Below are 6,308 nucleotides of genomic sequence, written 5' to 3'. Positions count from 1 at the left end.
GGGGGGGGGCGACCAGGGATGAAACGGAGACAGAAGAAGCCGTCCAGGAGGGCTGGGTGGACTTTGGGGTTCTGCTGAGCCCCTTTCCAGAGAGAGCGGGCAGACAGCTGTCTTCCCAGCCTCTTTGCTATTCATAGAGAAAAGCAAAAGTTTCGCAGAAATAAGATAAATGTTCCGTGCAATTGCACACGCTTTCTTGTCAAATTAAAACCAGGAACGGGTGTAGCGGCAGCTTAAACGTGTTCTGCTTCCTTGCACCACCTCCAGAGGAAAAGGGAAAAGAAGACAGTTGTGGGGGAGGGGTGACAGGGAACGGGACGCTGGGCCCAGGTGAGGCTGGGAGGGCGGCTTCACACATCAGCAGATCCTGTGCTGGGAAGAGGCTGCTAGCCACGTGGGAGGACAGGTGAGAACACCTCCGAAAATGGTCTGTCTCAGCCCGGTCTCCCTGGGCGTCCGTGGCACCGTCATGGGAGAGAGAGCCGCGACGGTGGTCGTCTCCTTGTGGTTTCAGGGCCCAGGATTGTGAGGTTCCTGCGGGCTCTGTCTCCTGCACTAACCCTTCCCGCCCTCTGCAGTCTCCTCTGTCCGCGTTGCTCTCTACAGGGGGAGCCCAAGGATAGCTCGGTATACAGTCACGAACATGACCATGTTCAGTCTCTCTCTGCTCACCCAGGCTGGATGTACAGCGTTGACCCTGTGGACGATGTTCTACCAGTGGGACCTGATGTCCCCTGAGGCCAAGGACCTGGGCCTCCAGGACCTGGAAACTCATTCTCTCAAGCTGCGTGGTGATGGCTGGGAAGTTTGTTTAACTCTGTCACTTGATCACGCTCCTCCTCTGTTCGCGGGCATACCTGCTGCACAGGTAAACACACGTGTAGATATAGGCGTGTATCTGTTGGTATGGCCCCAGTCTCCTCCCTACACACGTGCAGCTTGCACTTCTATCTCCGCAGCCACTCCTGCACGGCAGGGTTACAGACGTAACTGCATTGCGTTAGGCCGGGCTGATGAGAGAATCAAATCCAGGGACATTCAGACATGTGTGAGAGGAGCTTGATATGAAGAAGTAATTGTATGTTCAGGAAACATCCCAGCCCAGTCCACCTCAAGTCCATCTTCAGCCTCCCGCAGCCACACGCCGTGATGCAGGAGGCCGGGAGCTCACAGGCCGGTGGGGGCAGAGTCTGGATCTGACACCGGTGGAACAAGTCAGGGCTCTGGCTGCTCCCAGCGTGGCCAGCAAGCAGGAGGGCGACGGCAGAGAGAAAGGGGGAGGGTCTTAGGGGCCTCCTTGGAAGAGGGCCACTCCCTCAAGGAGACAGCACCGGGGGCTATGATCTGATCGGCGGGTTGGACTCCACCCCTACAGGGTCATACATCTGCAAGTTGACAGGGAATTAGACAACTCGGCCTTGGCCTCTGCTGCCTTCAGTCCATGTACTTCTCCGTCTCCCGGTGTCTATTTCAGCGGTGTCATTTTGACTGATCTGACCCTTAGTATCTATTCGCTTAAGTGAATGTGCCTAACCACCAGTTGGTGATTTCCTCCCCTTCTTCCCGTTCTCAGTAAGCCTAAAACACCACCTTTACCGGCCATATAGAGACCATGGAACCCCCAGGCCCTTCGTCACCCTTCAGGTGCGGAGAGAACCCACGCCCATGGCTCCCTTCTCAGCTAAACAATAGAAAAACCCATCGCGAGCCCAATGACACCTGGGAGGTGTCCTCTCCAGAGGGCAGGACGGGGCAAGCTTCATTCTGTTGTACGGACGGTCGCCATGACGCACCTCTTGACGGAACACAGCGTCCATCACAGCAACAGGAGACTTGGAGCAAGTCCCTTACAATTCCCTTAAGAGACGAAAGCTCAACATCTACTGTGTTTACGGAAAGGTGGGACAGTGGGTTACAACACAGTGGACCGCTAACTGCATGGTCAGCAGTTCAAAACCACCAGCCGCTCCTCCGGTGAAAGATGAGGCTTTCTACTCCCATGAAGAATGACAGTCTCGAAAACCCACAGGGGCAGTTGCACCCCGTCCTGGAGGGCCGTTCCGAGTTACTGATGGCAGCGAGCTTTGTATGGAGGATATGTAAAGGCTATTGAATTCTGCACGCTAACTATACCCTGCTGCCTGAATGTACACTCGGAAATTTGTATTTCTTGGTTCAATACTTTTAAACATGAAGAAAAAACATTTTTTAAAAGCTTTGTCAGGAAATTCAACCAAATGTCAAGAGCATTTGCCAGTGGGCGCATGGATTTATACAGCTTTCTTGGGAGGTCACCTCACCTCCTGAATCAAAACTCATCTTCAGACAACCCACGGGAACAGAAGCCCTTAGCCCAGCAGTCTGGCTCCCAGGAACTCCTCAGGAAGTAATCGGACAAGTGTGCAAAGACAGATGTTCAAGGTTATTGATGAAAGCATTGTTTATGATGGTGGGGGGAAAACCCAGGAATAAGCAAAATGTCAAAATAAGAAAAGAGCAGTGAAACAAATTGAGATACAGTGAAGCTCCCAGCGAGGACCTGGACGTTGGCGGGGAGGCCGTGGGCGTGCTGGCAGAGCTGCGGGCGGATCCGGCAGGCTGCAGACACCTGTGCGGCGGGGATTCATGCCAAGCTCTTTCAGTGCGTTAGGCTGTGTGGGCACCCGCAGGCGCACCCCCCGAGCACCGAGGAGAAAAAGAACCCCGCCCCCACGCATCTCGGGGCGGGTTTTAGCTAATTACACGTAGTTTTAAAAGTTCGTTCCTTTGGGTGTTGGTGATTATTCTTCATAGCAGTCACTCCGACATGTGCAAGTCATTGCTTCTCCGGAGGGATCCTGCTACGTGGGAAATTTTTATTTCCTATCGTCGCCTCTATATTCCACGTCAAAACAAAAAACAAACAAAAAATACAGGAAAATGTTTGAGAGACCAGAGTCATTTCTTTCTGTCGGAAGAATGAAGACCAGCACCACAGACGGGGGCTCAGGGGTCCTGGTTCAATTCCTGGCCAGGGCATTTCATGCACAGCCACCATCCGTCTGTCAGTGGAGGGTGGTGTGTTGCTGGTTTGCCGGACAGGCACAGTGGAGATGCCAGACCAGGAGAGAGTAGGGAGAAAGGCCTGGCGATGTGTGTCCCCAAATCAGTCAGTGAAGATACTATGTATCTCAATGGCCTCCTTGCAATGAACACATCTGATCGGTCCCCTGCCATCTTGTCTCTTTTTAAAGTCCAGGTATGCATATTTTGAGCCCGCTGTTCTGGCGTCTCAGAGGCTACTAGGAGGTGGAGCTGGCTGGGGGCAGCAGGCGGCGAGGCGGAGGCTGCCTCGTTTCACACATCTGTGTGGCCACGCCAAGCATCACTTAGCCCAGGTGGGATGAGGCCCATTGCTACCAGGACAGGCAGCTGTCCTTCAGAGCTCTCTGACCTAGACACCAACCTCGACTCAGCAGGATATCACGTGGGCATAGGGAAGCGTTCTCCTCCCTGCCCGGTGTCCCTGGCAGCACATCCGATAAACACTTAATGGTTGCTGATTGAAAGGTCAGTGGTTCAAATCCAGCAGCTCCTCCGAGGGAGAATGACGTAGCCTTCTAAGAGCCCCAGGCTCAGTGAGTGGACTTGTGCAGGGTGACGCTGTACAGGCGACATTCTAGGGAGGGAGAAGCTTCTGCGTGCTAGACGTCCCACCATGCTGGGCAGCAGCAACACGTGCCCCGAGTTCCTGTGAGCAAGACAGAGAGATCACAGGTGTCTCTGGTCTGTGCCCAAGGAGAAGCCAAATGGGGCAAAGGAGCCGGTTTCCAGCAAGGTTTCCCAGTTAATTTGGGTACATGGCCACTAGGTGGCGGCATCCGTCCTTCCAACGCCCATCAACACCTCACTGCCTGTCTGGGACAGGGTAGACCGCCCCGGTGAGTTTGTGAGGCTTTAACTCTTCACGGGGTAGAAAGCAGCCTCTTTTCTGGTGGTTTTGAATTGCTCACCTCGCAGTTAACAGCCCAACACGTAACCACTACGAATATCCACCCATCGCCCACCAGGGGCCGGGTGTTCTAGGCACCTAGTGGGTACTCCGGCGGGGCGGGTCCCTGGCATGGCAGCTCTCTGAGGCTATGGGGTGACAGGTGTGTGGCTCTTATACAGGCTCAGGGTTACTGTGAACATTGCAGGGACTTCTACTTGCCCGTTAAAGTCATGTCAATTGAACCAGCTACTGCTGGCAACGCATGCCTCATCACGATTACCTTCACCTGTGCTATGCTCAGCTTTTAAATCGGAGAAACGGTTTTAAGTCCCCCCCTTCCCGCCCCCTTCCTACTAACTCAAACCTGCAAGGAACCCTGGCTGGGGCTGCTGTCTAGTAAGCACTAGGCAGCCCCGGTGGCACAGCGGTTATGCGCTGGGCTGCGAGGTCCGCAGCTCGGAACCTCCAGCACCTCCTTAGACTTGCATAAACAGCTACAATCTCAGAAACTCACAGGGGCTCCGTATGAGTCAGCGCTGACATGCGGCAGTGGGTTTGGTTTGAGTAAGCATCAGACTGCCAACCACAAGGTCAGCAGTTCAAACCCACCTGCTGCTCCACCAGCTGCAAAGCTCCACAGCACACTAGCAGTCGGAATAGGCTCAATGGCAGAGGCATAGAGGATAACGCACCCCCCCGCCCCACACACACCCCCCAGACTAATGTGGTACACTTGGCTGTGACTTGTATTGACCTTAGAGGGCCGGAGAGGACTGCTCCGTAGAGTTCCTGAGACTAAATCTGTACAGTGGCAGACTCTCTTATTCCCACCCCCCACAGGAGCAGCTGGTGGGTTTGAACTGATGACTGTATGGTTCACAACCAAGCTCCTAAGCACCGAGCCACCAGGACTCCAGTTTGCATGAAACTCACGGCCATAGGGAAGGTTCTGATTTGCCATGATTAGAGGACGCAGTAGAATCAGCCCTCTGTCCTTATGGGACAGCTGGTCTCCTGTTTCTCCTGTGGAGCGACTGGTGGGTTAGACCTGCTGACTTTGTGTAACCCACTACACCACCAGGGTTCCCTTTTGCACGAACAGAAAACTAAACAGGAATTCTGGGCCTCTGTTCTGACCGACCTGCTTGCTCCGGGGATGAGAGTTCCCTTGGAAGAAGTGCTGTGTGCAGCTGCTCAGGTTCTGTCTGACTCACGGAGGTGCTCTGCGACGGAGCAGGACTGCCGGGGAGGGTTTCCTAGGCTGCCACTGGTGCAAGAGGGGGAGGCCTTTGGGTGCAGTGGCTCAACCCGGCAGTGGCCATGGGAGAAAGATGTGCCAGTCTGCTTCCCTCAGGATTCACAGCCTCAGAAGCCCTGGGGGGCTGTGACACTCTGACCTGCAGGGCTGCTCCCCAAACCAGGCTCCCTGTCATCAAGTCAGTGCTGACGTACATCGCGGGCTCAGTGGTTAGCGCTTGAGTGCTAGCCACAGGTCGGCCGTTGGTGGGAGCACAAGACGAGGCAGCGGCCTCGGCTGCTGACAAAGAGGTCGACCTGTGAATCCACCAGAAGCTGCGTGGAGACAAGGCTGTCTGTGCCCGGAACCCCGAGCCCCAGGGGCCATCGACTGGTCCCGCAGGTTGCTGTGGGTCAGAATGACTCCAGGGGGGTTGAGTCTTGGTTTGGGTTTGTTCAGGAGCCAGGGAATTGGGGTTCAGGCTTGGGTGTGGTTCCAGACCAGGTTTGGGTCTGAGTCTGGGTCTGGGTTCGGTTCAGGTCTGGGTCCAGGTTTGAGTTTGGGTCGGGGTCTGGGTCTGGATCCAGGTCCGGGTTCGGTTTGGGTCTGGGTCAGGATCCAGGTCCGGGTTCGCTTTGGGTCTGGGTCTGGATCCTGGTCTGGGTCAGGATCCGGGTCTGGGTTCGGTTCGGGTCTAGGTCCAGGTCTGGGTTTGGTTCTGTTCAGGTCTGGGTCTGGGTCCAGGTCAGGGTCTGGGTCTGGGTTCTGTTCGGCTCTGGATCTGGGTCCGGGTCTCCTGGGAAGCAGCAAGGCTGAAGGCTGAGGAAAGCCACGCGGTGCGGAGTGGCCTGCCTTCTCTACCAGGATTGGAGGGGTAGCATGAGCGCCTCACCTATCTATCGGAGCAGAGGCCAGATGACTGTCCTTTGTCATTATAAGACCAGGTCCCCACACGCGTGGCTCTTGAAACACCCCCTCTCCCTGCCAATGCCCCTTTAGGCATCTTGACCCTTGCTTTCCACGTGGCCTTGCCCAGCAAACACCGTTCATGCCTTGGCAGCACCCCGACCTGACTGGTGGTAGACTGGCGGGGAAGGG

The sequence above is a fragment of the Echinops telfairi genome, unplaced genomic scaffold (assembly GCF_000313985.2).
Source record: "Echinops telfairi isolate 266 unplaced genomic scaffold, ASM31398v2 ScPeMD7_7414;HRSCAF=8452, whole genome shotgun sequence".
NCBI lineage: Eukaryota > Metazoa > Chordata > Mammalia > Afrosoricida > Tenrecidae > Echinops > Echinops telfairi.
Note: the sequence above shows the minus strand (reverse complement) of the source record.